Here is a 19,314-nt window from a genome sequence, read left to right as displayed (position 1 = left end):
TTGACTCTACCAAAGAGGATGACCAGCTTTTATACACAACAATACCTTCTTATACTGAAGATCAGTGGTCAGCAACGTGTGGCTCTTCAGCTGTTGCAAAACTACAACTCATAGGGGTTGTAGTTTTGCAGCAGCAGGTTGGGTACCACTGATTTAGAGTGTAAGCTCTTCTTGACAGGACGCTCTCTCATACTATACACAGACTATAGCCCTCGTCCATTGACTCTAGGAGAACTGTCCTTAATAGAACAGACACATTTTGACTGTAAGATATTGCACTATATGTTGTTACTACCATCCCCATCATCCTCACCACTACCATGTTTGTAGCTGCTCTACTTGTAATTCTTCTTACATCAGCGCAGTTTTTTCACCACTTTGTACAGCGCTGCAGAACATGAAGGCATCATATAGATAACAATAATAGTGATATTAGAACAAGCAGATGGTTAGAGTAGTAGTTGTACAAAGCAGTAGTATCATGCCGACATCATGCATTTGGATAATCTGCGCTCACATTGCCCACTAACCTCTTGCAATATCCAAGTAAAATAATAAATGAGATTTTCCTGCAGATCAGTCACCGAGAACAATTGTTGGAATTGTTCATAAATTCCTGCCCAGAATAATCACAGAATCCCTTCTCCTCCCAGTGCGGAGATATAACTGGATTTACTTAAGCGTCCTCTCCCTTTCCATTTGGTCAGTTGTATGTCATCTTATCCGAGCAGCCAGTGATCCGTTCTCTCCATCCGTCTCCTTATGAAAAGCAGTGAGTGATGCTTTGGTAGTTTCCACTCGGACTAAAACTGGATCTGCCTCCAGTCAAAACATTGTGAGATTAAGACAGAAAATTGGCTTCAGTTTCAAGATGTGAGTTCCAATCCCACAGGAGCCAAGCACAATATGAAGAGAGCAGGCGGAATATTAAACAGGAGCAGGATTTGGGAGGCAGTCATCCGACTCACAGCCTCCTTCTCCCCGTATCTCCCTCTCTCATTACATTCGCCTATTGTGCTGCTCACCCCTCCTCGTTTCCCTCTTCCCCTCTCATCCTCACCTTCCTTTACACCAAGCCTCATTACATCTCGCTGGCTTGCCATGCATTTCCACAACAAATTCTAGCAACCGAAAACTGCAAAGTCTTAGGCCTCATGCACACGACCGTAGCCATGTGCACGGTCGTGATTTTAGGGCCGGCCGGCAGCGGACTGTTAGCCGTGAGCCGCCCACACATCGCAGGCCATGCACATGGCCGCGTCCATTATTTTCAATGAGCCTGGACCGGGCCATGCACGGACCGTGGAAACCACGGTTGTGTGCATGGCCCCATAGGAATGAATGGGGCCGCAATTCTCCCGTGGATTTTCGCTGGAATTGCGGCCGCAAAAGCACGGTCGTGTGCATAGGGCCTTAGAGAGTCAAGGCAATCATTCATAGGATTTGTACTATTTGTAACTCATCGGTAACTTTTACACTGTTTTGTTCGATGACGTGGTGCGGAGTGATAGCTCCTGGGCAATGGATAGATCTGGATCCACCATCTAACCATCAATGCCTCTATGTATGATGACATCACGCTATATATAGGATCTATTAGTAGTGGATTAGCTTGGGTCCTAAAGCAAAAACTATATATGGATGCACCACCTAACCATCAATGGTCTCACATGTCTCTATATATGATGACATCACACTTTATAAGATTTACTGGCAGTGGTTTAGCTTGAAGCTTCTGGTCCCTGAAGAAAAAGCTATATATCTGGATCCACTACATAACCATCAATGGTTTCACATGACACTATATATGATGACATCACGAATATAGAATCTATTAGCAGCTTGAAGCTCCTTTATCCATCACCTAACTATCAATGATCTCACATGTTGCTATATACTAAATGATGACATCACACTTTATAAGATCTAATAGCAGAGGTATAGCTTAAAGCTCCTGGTCACTGAAGCAAAAGATATATCTGAATCCACCACCAAACCATTAATGGTCTCTCATGTCTCTATATATGATGACATCACACTTCATAGGATTTAGTAGCAGTAGTTTAACTTGAATCTATCACATAACCATCAATGGTTTCACATGTCGCTATATCTAATGACATCACGATATATAGAATCTATAAGCAGTGGTTTAGCTTGAAGTCCATGTGTCCTGAAGCAAAGGAGAAGCAAAGGCTATATATACAGTGAAGGAAATAAGTATTTGATCCCTTGCTGATTTTGTAAGTTTGCCCACTGTCAAAGACATGAACAGTCTAGAATTTTTAGGCTAGGTTAATTTTACCAGTGAGAGATAGATTATATATAAAAAAAAAAAAAGAAAATCACATTGTCAAAATTATAGATATTTTTTGCACTGTGCACAGAGAAATAAGTATTTGATCCCTTTGGCAAACAAGGCTTAATACTTGGTGGCAAAACCCTTGTTGGCAAGCACAGCAGTCAGACGTTTTTTGTAGTTGATGATGAGGTTTGCACACATGTTAGATGGAATTTTGGCCCACTCCTCTTTGCAGATCATCTGTAAATCATTAAGATTTCGAGGCTGTCGCTTGGCAACTCGGATCTTCAGGAAGCTCCATAAGTTTTCGATGGGATTAAGGTCTGGAGACTGGCTAGGCCACTCCATGACCTTAATGTGCTTCTTTTTGAGCCACTCCTTTGTTGCCTTGGCTGTATGTTTCGGGTCATTGTCGTGCTGGAAGACCCAGTCACGAGCCATTTTTAATGTCCTGGTGGAGGGAAGGAGGTTGTCACTCAGGATTTGACGGTACATGGCTCCATCCATTCTCCCATTGATGCGGTGAAGTAGTCCTGTGCCCTTAGCAGAGAAACACCCCCAAAACATAATGTTTCCACCTCCATGCTTGACAGTGGGGACGGTGTTCTTTGGGTCATAGGCAGCATTTCTCTTCTTCCAAACACGGCAAGTAGAGTTAATGCCAAAGAGCTCAATTTTAGTCTCATCTGACCACAGCACCTTCTCCCAATCACTCTCAGAATCATGCAGATGTTAATTTGCAAACTTCAGACGGGCCTGTACATGTGCCTTCTTGAGCAGGGGGACCTTGCGGGCACTGCAGGATTTTAATCCATTACGGCGTAATGTGTTACCAATGGTTTTCTTGGTGACTGTGGTCCCAGCTGCCTTGAGATCATTAACAAGTTCCCCCAGTGTAGTTTTCGGCTGAGCTCTCACCTTCCTCAGGATCAGGGATACCCCACGAGGTGAGATTTTGCATGGAGGCCCAGATCGATGTCGATTGACAGTCATTTTGTATGTCTTCCATTTTCTTACTATTGCACCAACAGCATCTTACTTATGGTTTTGTAGCCCATTCCAGCCTTGTGCAGGTCTATGATCTTGTCCCTGACATCCTTAGAAAGCTCTTTGGTCTTGCCCATGTTGTAGAGGTTAGAGTCAGACTGATTAATTGAGTCTGTGTACAGGAGTCTTTTATACAGGTGACCATGTAAGACAGCTGTCTTTAATGCAGGCACCAAGTTGATTTGGAGCGTGTAACTGGTCTGGAGGAGGCTGAACTCTTAATGGTTGGTAGGGGATCAAATACTTATTTCTCTGTGCACAATGCAAATAAATATATATAATTTTGACTTTGTGATTTTCTTTTTTTTTAAAAATATAATCTATCTCTCACTGGTAAAATTAACCTAGCCTAAAAATTCTAGACTGTTCATGACTTTGACAGTGGGCAAACTTACAAAATCAGCAAGGGATCAAATACTTATTTCCTTCACTGTATGGTTCCATCAACTAACCATCAACGATCTCACATGTTGCTATATATTGTATATGATGACATCACACTTTATAAGATCTATTAGCAGAGGTATAGCTTAAATCTCCTGGTCCCTGAAGCAAAAGATATATCTGGATCCACCACCACACCATCAATGGTCTCACATGTTGCTACAGTATATATAATGACCCCACGCTTTGTAAGATCTATTAGCAAAGATATAACTTTAAGCTCCTGGTGCCTAAAGCAAAGGCTATAGCTATGTAGATCCACCATCGAACATCAATAGTCTCACTTGCTGCTGTATATGATGATGCTTTAAATACTCTATTAGTAGAAATATCCCTCAATGGTCCTGGTCCCTAAAGTACAGGCTCTATCTATATCCACCACCTAACCATCAATGATCTCACATGTTTCTAAATATGATAAAATCACACTATAAGGGTATGTTCACACGGCAGCGTCTGTTACGGCTGAAATTACGGAGCTGTTTTCAGGAGAAAACAGCTCCGTCCTTTCAGCCGTAATGGCATGTTGAGGCGCTTTTCGCTGCGTCCATTACGGACCTAAATGGAGCTGTTTTTCCATGGAGTCAATGGAAAACGGCTCCATTTACGTCTGAAGATGTGACAGGCACTTCTTTGACATGGGCGTCTTTTTTTACGCCCTGCCTTTTGACAGCGGGGTGTAAAAAAAATGACCGTCGGCACAGAACATCGTAAGACCCATTCAAATGAATGGGCAGATGTTTGCCGACGCTATTGAGCTGCATTTTCGGACGTAATTCGGGGCTAAAACGCCCGAATTACGTCCGTAAATAGGGTGTGTGAACCCAGCCTAAGATCTATTAGCAGAGCTGTAGGTTGAAGCTCCTGGTTCCCGAAGCAAAGGCTATATCTGGATCCAACACACAACCATCGATGGTTTTACATACTGCTACATATGATGGCGATTTATCGGCTCTATTATCACATGTGTAGCTTGAAGCCCCTGGTCCCTGAAGCAAAGGATATATGTTGATCCACCTCCGAACCATCAATGGTTTCACATGCCGCTATATATAATGACACCACGCTTTATAAGATCTATTAGCAGAGGTGTAGCTTCAATTTTCTGGTCCCTTAAGCAAAGCCGTGTATGGTGACATCACACTGTATAGCATTTATATCTACTATAATAATGAAGTATTCATGTGTATAGCGAGATACAGTAGTTTTGTCCACCATCATTTACATCCCACCCATACCCATTTATTGTACATTTGTGGCTGACATCTCTCCAAACATATTCCCGCACTGAAGGTACAATCTCTGCCCACCCCCCTAAGACAGCTCCAGTGCTTGTTTGATATCATGTCTTGTAGAATGACCAGCATACGTAGGGATTTGGCTCATAACATTTGTATTATTACATTTATAACTTCCTTAGTTTTGTTTTACATCAAGCTGTATCGGAGTTAATAGAGTCATAACAAGAAGCTCCCACATCGGACAAGCTAGAAAAAGAAGGTTGCATTTTTTGTCACTTGAAGTGGCAATACCAGACCAAAGTGATGCCGTTTCTGGAGAAAAATAAAAAGCAGACCCTTTTTTCAAATTCTGGACTACCCCTTGAAGCATTCCATTTAATATCAAGATAGATCCATGTGTAGCAACTACATTCTGCAATTGCCATATGTCATCACATCTGTCCACATGCCAATGTTCTCTACTATGACGGAAGACTAATGAACTTCCAAACACAATAGGCTGGTCGAGGTTACAACTAGACAATTATTTTCCTGGTTTCAGATCTACACCAAACTGGCCAATCGGAAGGACTAATAGGCCAATTCCATCCGGTGGTCCAGTTTTGAATGCGTTTGTGAAACCGAAAAAAGAGTCAAGAATTCTTGATTGTCCAGATGGGCCTAGAGACACTAATTTACATACTGGAATCTCACCTAGTAGAGGATCGAAAGGCCATTTAGGGGCTATAGGTGCACCCCCCAGGTTTTGGTTATTAGAGAATCTTATAGCTCCTTATAACGTAGGGTTTGAACCATCTGGGCAACTCCTTCTTATAGAAATCGCCATCAATTCGGTTTCGCCAACCCCAAGTGAACATCTTTTATTGCTGAGGGGCACAGTGTTTGGCCACTTGTGTAATATTTTAAATGAATGGGCAACCATGTAATACATGGTCATGTCGATCCACCAGAGCGGGTGCCACTTTTTCTAGCTCTGATTTATAAGGGTGGTCTGGAGCAAGAGACCCCTCTATGTGCATATAGAAAGGGCAACCCCTGTAAAAAGCAAACCAGGGTAGATTCTGGTCTCGGGGCTATAGGAGGGTGTATGAAAATCTAGGTGTGCGTGTTTTCGGTTTGGAGTAGACAAGGGGTCACATACACCGAAAACGAGGCCTGATTCTTTAAAAATGTTCTTACCTGTGGTGTGGCCCTCTGCAGCTCTAATGTAGCATTTTTCTCTGAAGGATCAGAATATGTTATTTTTTTAATAATGTGTTTCCTCTATTGTCCTCTGGCTTTCTTCATTGTATAATCACTGCTACAGAAGCCGCAGCCTGAAGACTTTTACTAGGAACGCAGCTTAATCCAGGGAGGGATAGTATTACATGACTGTTATTTAATAAGCCAGACTGTAAATGCTGGCTATTCAATGAGGAATCTATGCTTCAGCGTCGCTCCGTGATCAATTTCACGAATATAAGGCGTAATTCAGTTCACCCCATCACTGTTAGAAAACAATGGGGTCATTTATTAACCAGTGAAGCAGCGCAATTGTGACATCACAGAACTGAATTTTTAGAGGATATTTATCATATATGGAATCATCGATGGCCGCGGTCCCCAACCTTTTTTGCACCAAGGACCAGTTTTATGCAAGAAAATTTTTCCAGGGACCGGCAGGGGGGTTGGGGGGGTGTTGTGGTGGGTGTTGGAGTTTCGGTTGGGGGGGGGTTAGGGCCAGTTCACACGTTGCGTAAATATCGCAGATTTTCCACAATGGAATTCGTTGCGTAAAATCCATAGCATAAAACAGTAGCAGCACAGTGAATGAGATAAAACATATCTCATCCACACGCTGCGTAAAAAGTGAGCGGAAGAACCGCTCAGAAAATTGACATGCGGTGCAGAGTTTTATTCTGCAGTATGTCAATTGTATTTGCGTAGGCGCTGCTTATTTGTTGCGGGTTTTCTCCATTGAATTCAATAGCAGTTGTAACTTTTAATGCGGCGAAATCGTAGTGATTCCGGCACACAAAAACGCAACTCGGGAGGAAGAAAAAAATATATACTTACCCAGAAGTCTGTGTTCTTCCTCCCGGACGGCCTCCTGGGATGAGATTTCATCCCATGTGAGCGATGCAGCGGCGGTCACCATACATTTCAACTCTAAAGTATCACAAAGAGGGACAACTGATGCGGATTGCGTAGTGGCAATTTTTTTTTCTTATAATCCACACCTTATATCCAACCCAATCCCCGCCCATACTCACCCGGTTCAGCCACACAGTATCATGCCAAATAGCTGCCACCGTACAGTATAATGCCCCCATAGATGCACCCATACAGAATAAAGCCAACACAGATGCCCCCATACAGTATAATGCCCAGATTCCCCCATGCAGTATAATGCCCAAACAAATTCCCCCATACAGCATAATGTCCCCATAGCTGCCTCATGCAGTATAATGCCCCATACAGTATAATGCCCACACAGATGCCCCTATACAGTATAATGCCCAGATAGCTGTCCCATACAGTATAATTCCCCATAGCTGCCCCCATACAGCATAATGCCCCCATAGCTTCCCCCATACAGTATAATGCCCCCTAGCTGCCCTTATACAGTATAATTCCCCCAAAGCTGCCCCTAGTGTCAGTGCCCACATATAAAGTGCCAGTGCCCATGTAGATAGTGCCCCTATATAGTGCCACCCCCTTCCCTGTAGAGACTCCATCCAGCAGCGGAATCCCCAGCCAGAGCTCGGTGGAGATATCTCCGGAGAAGGTCCCTTTAGAGTAGGGATGCCCTATCAAAGGAAAACTAGTAGATGCAATAATGACTATTTGGATCCCTGATTCACGAGCTGGAAAATAGCATGCACACATGTAATAGGCAGTTCTTTTTTCTGCCCAACCCCCCACTTATTGTTTTGTGTCTACAGCTACTATGCAGAAATCTGGGTCTCCATGGCTACAGACTACAAACAAGCCTTGTGTAGTCTGATCCTGCAGTTATATTCCATTCCATCTGTCCCCTTCTACTTGCTAACATACATTTAATAGGTTTACAAGTACAGATGTGTCCTTCTTTACCTTTCTTCATTTCTCGACATACCCTGAGATGTGATGTGTGCAGGAGATGATAAAATGAGCGATACTCTGTCATGAGATGTCTATGCTATGTGTGTCTCTGTGGCCACCCAGTGGTTGTGATGTGGATTGCAGCCTGACAAGGGTTTTGCGAGTATGTCACGATATTGTATTGATTTTGTTTCATGAGAAATTGAAGTCCTTAACCAAATTCAAGTAAGGGTAAGGGTGGACACATCTGTAGGGGGGCAAAGAAAAGTTGGTAACATCTCCAGAAACTTGGTTATCCCACATTTTACAAGTAAATCTTTTTTACGGTTACCCCAGTTGGGTTTGTGTACATCAGCCCTGGCATCCGTTTATTCATGACTATTACACAGCATGGAATGTGTTGCAACTGATGGCAGATTTAATAACATTTGCAATCCAACAGCTGAAAAAAAGTTACAGATGACCAGTTTGCATCAGCCAAACCCCATAGTAGTCAATGGACCCTGCCAATGTTACCTGGCAGCTGTACAACCGCACTGCAACTTTACACTGACTTCAAATAAGAGAATAATATGAGTCAACGAAGAGTTAACTTTCTGTGTCCGGTTATAGTTTGCTGTTTTATAAACTCCATATTTTATTGAACCAAATTTTTCAGTGACAACCCCTAACCATATTCCCTAATAAAGAGGACCTGTCACCTCTCAGGACTTGTCTGTTTGAATAAATACTTGTATTCCCCATGAAATAACAAGCAGGGAACATCTTTTCTTACAACTCTACATTGCGCCATTCCTCTGTTATTCCTCCTAGAAATGGATAAATAAATTGAAGACAGGGTGTTACTATACCCCTTGTCAAAGGGGTGTGTCCCCAAACTGTCTCACTCTGTCAGCACTGATTGGACAGTGTCAGTCTGTGTAGAGACACCCCCCTCAACTGGTAACACCCAGTTGTCAATTTATTCATACATTTTTAGGAGGAATAACAGAGGAATGACACAACAAAGAGTTCAATAGAAAAGATGCTCCAGAATTGTTATTTCATGGAGAATACAATTATTTACTAATACAGACGTGTCAAGAGATGTAAGGTTTAAGACATATGGACGTCATAGAGGGGGGTTTCCTGCTTGGACCCCCTTTTATGAGCCAGAGCAGAGAGCTGCTAACAAAGAGTTGTTTGTGCTATGGCAGATTCGGCCTGTCATTTACTTGGCTGCGTGTGATACTTAATTTCCTCTGTAGCTACCCTGGCAGGGGAAGTGTATGGGTGGCCGCAGCTTCCCCCAGCAATAAAATCTGATCGCAGGGGTTTTCTGAAGCTGGACTCAAAACAATCAGCTGATTACCAGGCCCGCTTCAGACTAAGGGTATGTGCACACACACTAATTACGTCCGTAATTGACGGACGTATTTCGGCCGCAAGTCCCGGACCCAACACAGTGCAGGGAGCCGGGCTCCTAGCATCATACTTATGTACGATGCTAGAAGTCCCTGCCTCGCTGCAGGACAACTGTCCCGTACTGTAAACATGCTTACACTACGGGACAGTTGTCCTGCAGCAAGGCAGGGACTCCTAGCGTCGTACATAGGTATGATGCTAGGAGCCCGGCTCCTTGCACTGTGTTCGGTCCGGGACTTGCAGCCGAAATACGTCCGTCAATTACGGACGTAATTAGTGTGTGTGCACATACCCTAAAACGGCCTGTCATGAGAGAAAATTCCTTAAGGCTCTCTATAGAGTCCATTCATTCTTGAAATCAGTGGTGATCTGAGATCACGGACTTCACCCATATGACCTTCTCGCATATATCTATAACATTTCATTCTGATAATTTTGACTGATTTCCCCTTTAATTTTTTTTTTCTTTTATAAATTTAAACTTTCTGCAGTATTAGTAAATATATTGGCCTTCCTTATCAATATATAATTTCATCAAAACCTAACAGCTGAGAAAACAGTGTCACCTATAGGCTATAAAGAGTAACACACATAAGAAATCCATTTAGTCACACTGCAATACCACACACAGCCCATGGGCAAGAGTGGCGCAATTTCTTAACTAAAGCAGCCATGTTTTTCTGATCTTATACAACCCCTCTAAAGAAGTAATTGCAATAAATGTTATATACAGATAAGGATAAAATACTAGCGGAATTTAACCTACATTTAAAATGGGCAGTCTTTCTGTATGCGGATGGATGCTTTATTTGTATTTTATGTTTCTTATGCAAGTTTTCCTTCTAGGGGAATTAAAAACCTAAGGTAGGATTCCATGGGAGTGAGTCAGATGTATTGGCAGCAGCATCGAGAATTTGAGGCCAGCTTTGCAGGAGCCCTCAGAAGAATGGGTCTCCTTATTGCCAGACGGTCTTCTCAGAGGGATTAGTGGGGGTTTAGCCTGTGTACTGTATGTGTGTGAGAAATGCACACACATAGGGTGGGATGAGAGCCAAGCAGCACTGTATGTCCGGAAAATAAACCCTTTCACCACTACAGAGTCTTGAAACACTCAGACCCTCCATGACGGGAGGTGAAGCAGTTATATTACTATTACAGGAGTTGGACCCACTGCATACAAATGTCTAGAAATTCAAGAACCAGTGCTATTAATGAGGTTTGAGTGCATTGGAGTATACAGCATATACTACAACTATACTATTCAGGGCGGACATGGCCCTACAGTCAAGGGCCATTGCTACCTTAGAAGAAAAACGCTACTGTCTTTTTAGGTTTGCCAACCTCCACTTCAGTAATTTCTGGACAACTGAGCTAAAAATCAAGGACAGACCAAACTTTTTACGGACACATTACAAAATCATTCCCTGTGCACTGTGCAAGGAGTGACTCACCAATCACAGCCCTGCTTGTAGCTTTCCCACGCTAACTTAGCGCCGGAAAGCTGCAAGCAGGGCTGTGATTGGTGAGCCTGACTCACTCACTCACTCGCTGCTCACTCCACCCCCCGCCACCGCTCTCCGCTCTGCCTGATGTCACTCACATTTAGGGGCAGAAGTAGGGCGGACCGAGCCAAGTGGAAGACGCAGCAGCGGTCTGTGTGAGATTGGGGCCCTCACTGGAGTGGACCAATCCAGTCATCTGACCTTACGTCACTGACGTGAGGTCAGGTGACTCAGGTCAGATGACTGGATTGGTCCACTCCCGGCACTGACCTCACTCCGGCCATCATTCACTTGGCACCGTCCGCCCTCCTCCTGCTCCTAAATGCATTTGCAGCGGGCCGCAGCATACTCTTCCCTTGTTTCCACTGCGCATGTCCATTTTGGCGCATGCGCAGTGCAACGTTTCGGGGTATGGAGAATAAATCCTGGATGGGGTTTTTTCTGCCGGACACTACGGACGGCAGAAAAAAAAACACCAGTTTTTTGCGGATCGTCTGTAAATTTACGTACTGTTGACAACCCTGTATCTTTTCCATTGCACATAAGGGACCATGATAATGATTCCTATCAATGACGACGTCTTCTCAGAAGGATTTGGCAAGCAGGGTACTGGTTCCTAATAGAACGATAAGACTTCTAGTGGAGTTCCCAATCTTGGTAGTTGAGATGGGAAACATTGTGCATGCAACTGCTGCCAAAGGGCTTCACCAATATAATTTGTTGGCCAAAGTTTGGCTGTCCCTACTGAGAGATACCTACAAATGCGGTGGTGTAACTAAGACTTTTCTTCACCAGGAGTCCTGTATCTAAATACCCTGGCCAAGGAGGAGTGGCGTGTTGGCTACCTGCTATCACCAAGGGCACACGCACCTCCAACCAACTATGCCCCTGCCACATGCAAAAGCATCTAGTTGCATGGACATCACAATAGGTCAGGACATCTGTATTACACATTCAGTGAGTCTTGTACTGCCGTGTAAAGAGCCACATCAGGGTAACATCTGGACACAATGATGGAACGTGGAGTCATTGTATACACAGTATATATAAGTACATGGATATATGCAGCTGCAATTCTGGCACCTCAGGGATCCTATATAAAACATTTGCATCCCTTCTGCTTGTTCTTTCCTGTAGCGGCAAATCTGTATAACATATGGTTCCAAGTCTGTGACAGTTAAAGACATAGGAAAAAGCCGCAGGCAATAAGTAGGGACCCTGCAATCACCTAAAGTCGATGAACTGTGCCCGGGCCCCTGGCTTCATTCAGCTCATTTACATTGGCCTGGATAGAGATTGTGGAAGTTACAAGTTCTATAGGCTCCCACATCGCACATATATACACAGTGTAACCGCCATGTGCAGCATGGACAGCAGCTAGACAGGCGGGAAGTCACTCAATAAGGTGCTGGTCGGTTGTCTCTGGTATCTGGCGCCATGCTGACTGCAGTGCATCCCACATTTGCTGGAGGGTGCGTGAGGGAGGATCCATAGAACGAACAAGACGATCGAGGTCCTACAGATGCTCAATTGGGTTCAAGTCTGGCGAAATGGGGGCCAGGGAAGTACTTGGAAGTCTTGGTCGTGCTCTTCAAACCGCTGTCAGACATTTCTAGCCGTGTGACATGTCGCATTGTCTTGCTGAAAGATTCCATCTGCCCCAGGGAAGACAAACAGCATGTATGGGGGGACGTGATCTGCAATGATGGATTCATACCTGAATCGGTTCAGAGCCTTCCACATGGATGAGTGGGCCAGAGAATGCCATGAAGAGATTCCCCACACCATAACGCTGCTGCCACCGGCTTGTGTTCTTCCAGCAATGGTTACCGGGTGTTTGTTCTCTGATATTTCTCGCCTGACACGTCAACGTCCATCCGTTTTATGAAGCAGAAAACGTGACTCATCGGAGAAGGCAACCCTTACCAATCATCGGTGGTCCTATTCCGATACTGCTGCGCAAATTGAAGCCTTTTTTTCCGATGCACCTTTCTTAGCATAGGAGCAGTGACCACCCGTCTACTTCGGAGCCCCATACGCAGTAGGTTTCGCTGAACTGTTGTTTTAGACACACACGTCTGGTAGCCCCTTGGTTGATTTTCACTGTGAGCTGCTCCATTGTAGCATGTTGTTCGGCCCTCACACACCTTCGTAGCCGACGTTCACCTCTCACATCAATGGCACGTGGTGCTCCGCAGTTTCCACGTCAGTTATTCCCAATGGTGCCATTTGTCCCTTCACAATACACTGTCACCACAGCAGCACGCGTACAGTTCACAAACTGCGCTGTGGAGAAATATCGTCACCCTGGGCCCGAACGCCAATAATTATCCCTTTTTGCAACTCTGATAAATCGCCCCTTTTACCCATGGAAACAACGAGTGATATGTTCAGACAGCCTATCGCACCTCTTATATACCCACAGAGTCAGCCCACCACACATCACTTACTTCATGGGCTACGCTGCCGACGTCGAAAGTAGGAGGTGGTCATAATAATGTGACTCGACTGTGTATAAGTTATGCAACCTGCTTCAAAGGAAGAATGAAGATGATTTTATTGTCTCTTGTGCCTACCATGTATAGTAAAGCAGGGAAGAAAATCTTTGGAGTTTTGGGTGTTACACTGCACGGTTTAAAGGAAATTGTAATGAACTTGCTGTACCACTATTCTGCCTGTGGGACAGCAGTGATCCCTACCTTTTGAATGTAGTGCTCTGTTCTACCTCTGGAGGGAGCAGCAATCCCTTCTGTTGTTGATTCACCAAATCATGGTAAAGAGTATCCTATTTAAATCTGGAACAGACACCTAGCTACTATCCCACTCCAGACAATTAGGGTATGTTCACACAGAGTATTTTGCCGCTGTTTACACCGTGGAAAACGCGGCAAACAGCGTGCAGGCAGGTCAAAATCTGCCTCAAAATTCCTTATAGTTTATCAGTAGGATTGGGGTGGGGAGGCGCCTTGTGTACATACATATGTCTATGGGTGTAACTAAATCTGGATGATGAATGAAGAGAGAAATTGTGTGTGCAGGTGAATGTAGGTTAAGCAATCCAATATAGAGAAGAAGAAGGCACAGGGAACCCACTCCAAGTCTTGGTATAGGACCATTGTGGGAGCTCAGATCAGAGTTATACAGTTAGGGCTCTAGTGTAAGGTCACATGTCTGATGACAGTGGGTGGAGATAAATGGCTGTCTGTTTCCAAGGGCAACCAGCAGAATTTTAATAGCAGCTCAGTATATAAATGATTAAAAAAAACATAATAAAATACATCAAAATGACTACATTTTTATGTAGATTTAAACTGAAATATTGCTAAAAATAAAACTATACTTTAGTGATGCCATCAGTGGGTGTTATAAAACGTAATAAATTAAGCTGTCTGTGTTTATATATGGCTGTGCTCTTATCGGTGTCCATCATAGTTTGGCCTCCAGTCATTACATGAAGATGTCGCAGAAAGAGTCAAGTGATGTCACACAGTTTATGTAGCAGGTTAGTCTGTGATTTAATGATGATGTCACAGAGGAGTACACTGATGTCGCATGTCTATGTAGCAAGGTAAAGTTTGTGAATAGCTGATGATGTCACAGAGGGGCACAGTGATGTCATAGAGTCTATGCAGCAGGTTAATGGGTGTGATTGGATGATGATGTGACAGAGGAGTACAGTGATGTCACACAGTCTACATACAGTAACACGGTAGAGTTTTTTGTTAGATGATGATGTCACAAAGGATTACAATGACATAGTCTTTGTTGTATATTTAATCTTCTCACCAGATAGACATTCAACCATTAATTACTACTGTTCAGACGTGGTAAAGTAAGCTGATACTGATGCTCAATGCCCTGTGAAATCACAGCCACTTGTGGGATCACCTCAAAAATAGAAAAACAAACTATTGTAACATATTTTTATTTTCTGCAGCCCACATTTCTTCAGCCAATGACTTCTTTAGAGGAAGAGATCAACCATAATTTGCCCTTTGACAGCAGTTTTCAAAAAAATGGATGTCAGCTCTAGATACATAGGAAAACTATAATGTAGAATTGTACTTTTCTGACCTTATGGGGAGGAAAAACATATGATAAAAGCAAAAAACGGCAATTCTAATTACGTACAAAAAGCCCCATTAATTGTACCCATACACCAAGCCCTGACCAGAACACCGTAAGCTACCTATATTATATATGACACATTAAACCCTATTTTAGAGTCACTTTGTATGAATAATAGGTGTAACTGTTAATTACTAATCCCACCCAGAAATTCTAAAAGGGGCAAAAAAAAGCCCAATCTATCATAATATTAATAATAATAATAAAAATAATTGAAAAATAAAAACATAAAAAATCTTTTATGCCTAAGAAATAAAAACGTATTAAAAATTGCTATAAAAACTGTCTGGCCATAACAGACAAACACAGCCCGGGTATACAAAAACAATTATTTTTTATTTTAAAAAATGTTAAGCCTATGATGCGGGTGAGGACACTCTATATGAGACCAAATGCATCACATAGAAGGACACGTACGAGTTGTTAGAATCACTGTAGCAATTAAAAAAGTAAAATGACCCCCCCCCCCCCTGTTTTAATTGTGCAGCCCCCGTCACCCATAAAAATGAATCTATTGCATTCATCTGAACATCTTAGGAGTCATATAGAAGAGATACATGGAGAAGGACTTTCAGCCTCCCCACCACTCGCCTCCATCCCTGTGCCTCGGAGACATAGACATTAGCAGTTAACCCTCAGGTATGTCATAAACACTAAAATATTCATCTGCCCAACCTAAAGTGACCTTTCTGGCAGCTCTGCAGACTGCTGGGAACAGACTGCTCCTTCCTCCAGCCCCGGGCTATGTTCTGACCTGATCATCGCACAAGCACAGACATGATCCCTGGATACAATCATATGCTCGCCCCTCCATAACAGACAATTAGAATTCCAAACAGCAATTACCACTATTATCATGTTAACCCCCTGCACGCTACTTTCCCCCTTTGTCACCAGATCCGGCTGTGTTTAGAGACTCAGTGACTAATTATTCCTGTAAAATCGTCGATGTACCCATATGTCGCACTACAAAATTCCCGCAAAAGTACGCCAGAAAATTGTCGCCTGCCTAGTGGGCTGTATTTGGGAACAGATGATGTCATTTTTTAGGCTTGAACATTTTTTGATTTTGTCATTTAGCTATATAATTCGCATGTAGGGTGATGCCAAAATGCGCTTTTTCTTTAGCCAAGTAAAGCGGAACAGGCGAGATTTGTTGGCACACTTTGAGGAATATGGCACACGGATTACCAGTGAAAGTGGGCATTTAAATAATGTTCCAATCCATACAACAAATATTTGATCCATGCCAGCGTGGCATCATGAGTTATTGCACCCTCATCCCTGCGTAATGCACAATATTTATATTGTAAGATTAGAACCAAGGACTGTAAGGGGGGATTCACACTCGGCAGATTTTGTTGCAGAAATTTCTGCGACTAAAAATCAGTTCCATTCATCTATATGGGATTGTTTCTGCAGCAGGCGCACATGGATTTCTGCAAGTTACATACAGATGAATGGAACTGATTTTCGGTCGCATTAATTTCTGCAACAAAAGCTGCCGCGTGTCAATCCTCCCTAATAAAGTTTTTAGGGATGCATCGGATGCTTCTAACACAATGACCACATTCTGCCACCCACCCTGTGCCCGTTCCTTACCGGAGCTGTGTCCTGGCTGCGTCCTGAGCGATGGATCACTGGAAACCAGAGCGTAAATCCCCCGTCCTTTGCTGGCATCTGGGAGCCCCTGGCTGCTGCGGCTGCCGTGTGCACTGTGACTTGCAGCAGACGGAATGGTAATGCAATGATGGCTTATAGTCTAGCAGTGAGCGTGTGAAACCAGTAAATCCTGTTTAACATTTCCCTCTGGATCTCACAGTGTGCCCCCAGGGTTAGAAAGGAAATATGACAACCTCGTGTCTTAACCATGCACTAAGCTTCCTATATTCCCTCCTCCAGACCAAGGAGGTGTGACTGCTGGCACCTGGTGGCATCACAAGGCGCTACCCAGACCCATGCTGCCTGCTGAAAGATACATAGGAAGAGGTGGCACTATCCTTTCCAACACTTATTCATCATGCCGGATGCTGCTGCGTGTTAGAATTGAATAAACTGCTAAGCTACCTGCTAAATTTAGGACTAGGATGTAGCAGAGCTGAATTTGTCTTACACTATTCAATACAAATTTCACTCCTGTCCGTAGACTCCAGGCTGAATACTGTAGTCGACTGCGCTATTCATTCCGTCAAAACGGCAGAACCCTTACACAACGGTGACAAACGGAAACCATTTGCATCGGATCCGTCACCATTGAAATCAATGGTGATGCAAACGGAAACCTATGGCTTCCGTTTGTTTCAGTTTGGATTCTGTTCATGGGTTCCCCTGAGTCCCGACGCAGATGTGAACAAAGCCTAACAAAGTGGATGAACAACTATTATTTTTATTTTTTTTGCCAATAAAGTTTTTATTGAATTTTTTAGAGAGAAACAAACAAAGCTGAACGGGGAGAATTCTCAACATGAGGATCTCCTCGTCACACATAAACATAAAATATCACATACAAAACAAATACAAACAACACAGGGATTTATAGTATAATATACAGAAAGTATAAGAAAACAGCATTGATTCACATATAGCCATTTACAGGACTAAAGGATAGGGCAATATAAGGTATACGGGCGACCGACTGAATACCTATTCTGCCTGCAGAGTCAGGTGAAGAGAGGAGGGAGGGTTCAGTCTAAGGGTAGGGCAACTATTATTTTTTTTTATTGTTATCTTCACAAAAATTCACAATTACATAAAAAGATCCAAAAAAATATTATTATTATTAAGATTATTATTATTACACCCTAGTGTACCCTAATTTCGCACTACCTAAATGAAGCCCCGGCCACGAAAAGAGCCATCTTGACCTCCAACCTAACCCTATGAGTTGCCAGTTGTCCCTCCCTATATATAAAGCCACTAGATATAATAAGGGAAGGGAACGCCGGGCAGGTCTGATAGCATCTTGATAGGTAGCAGCAGAACAAACTGAACAGCAAAAAGATTAAAATTGAACTAAATCCCACTAACTATACAAAGTTAATTTAAAAAAAATGGTACCTACATAAAGTACAACTTGTCCCAAAAAAAATAAAGCCTTATACAGCTACATCTCATAAAAAATAAAAATGTTATGATCGTTGCAATGGAAAGAGAAAATATTTTAAAAATTGTTCTGGTCCTCAAGGGGTTAGGCTTATTTTCTATCTCTCCTAAATGATTTACACTGCAGCTCTACTTGTTCAGATTGGCTGTTGTGTATAAGCACAAGCCCTGCCCACCACAAACTGAACAGGAAGTCATTGCATGGAGTAAAGATTTCCATTACAGCGTGGATTGAATCTGTACAAACAACTAAACCACCAATGAGATCACTACCAGACGTAATAATCCACATCAACCTCAATACGAGGGTCCTGGAGTCCGGCTCTAATTTTGGTATTTGCTGTGGTGGATCAGGGTGTCGCATTGATGGATTATCATGTTATACAGAACGTGACGTAACTTCCTAATAACCTCTGAATTATGAATGATCTTTTCATGACTTTATTTGCTGCATTCTATCAATACTCCTCGTTTCTGCATCGAACTGAATTATTTAGTAAAGATGTCCAGTAAGTAAATGATTGATCACAGTCGGAAGATGTTTTGGAATCCAGTTGCTTTGCAGTTTGGAGTGTATTAATAAAATGTCATGTTCAATGACACACTATCAGTTTTAAAAGTGATCTGATTGGTTCATACAAGCAGACACCCTTCTAACCCCCCCCCCTCCCCCGCCACACAGTAATGGTGTCAGCAGGGTGCCCCTTAATAATAGTGCTAGGAGAGTGCTACCTTTATAGTGTCAGCAGCATTCAGTGCCACAAATGGATAGTGGCAGCAGATTGTCCCCATTAATAGTGGCAGTGGAGTGCCCCATCTAGGCTAGGGCTACATGCCTACAATCGGTCACCCGCAATCAATATTTCACCACAGCCTCAATGTTTCCCTAAGGGAAACAAAATTGCGAGCTACCTTGCAAAGCTACCTCGCAAAAATTCCAACTAGGTCAAACTTTTTGCAATGGTCGCAAGGTTGGCTGTGTAGCCCTAGCCTTATAGTGTCAGCATAGTGCTTAATTTATGTGACAGCAGTGCCCCATAAATAATAGCGCCACCAGAGTGCCCCTAGTCAAACAGACTAC

The 19,314-nt window shown here is 43.2% G+C and overlaps 1 protein-coding gene across 2 annotated transcripts in view; it reads right to left on the bottom strand.

Moving 5' to 3' along the window:
- The window catches only part of SERTAD4 (SERTA domain containing 4), a 34,339-nt gene extending 17,278 nt beyond the window's left edge, over positions 1-17,061 (bottom strand). The window contains exon 1 of one of the 2 annotated variants that reach the window (XM_075864586.1): positions 16,734-17,061. The gene's annotated coding sequence lies outside the window, so the exon portion shown is untranslated. Of the gene's footprint in view, positions 1-530; positions 978-16,733 lie in introns of those variants that run through there. The other variant, XM_075864587.1, reaches the window with a different exon arrangement.
- Between the last annotated feature and the right edge of the window lie 2,253 nt (positions 17,062-19,314).

This window comes from Rhinoderma darwinii, chromosome 4, assembly GCF_050947455.1.
Source record: "Rhinoderma darwinii isolate aRhiDar2 chromosome 4, aRhiDar2.hap1, whole genome shotgun sequence".
Taxonomy (NCBI): domain Eukaryota; kingdom Metazoa; phylum Chordata; class Amphibia; order Anura; family Rhinodermatidae; genus Rhinoderma; species Rhinoderma darwinii.
Note: the sequence above shows the minus strand (reverse complement) of the source record. Positions and strands in the feature narration are given on the sequence as shown.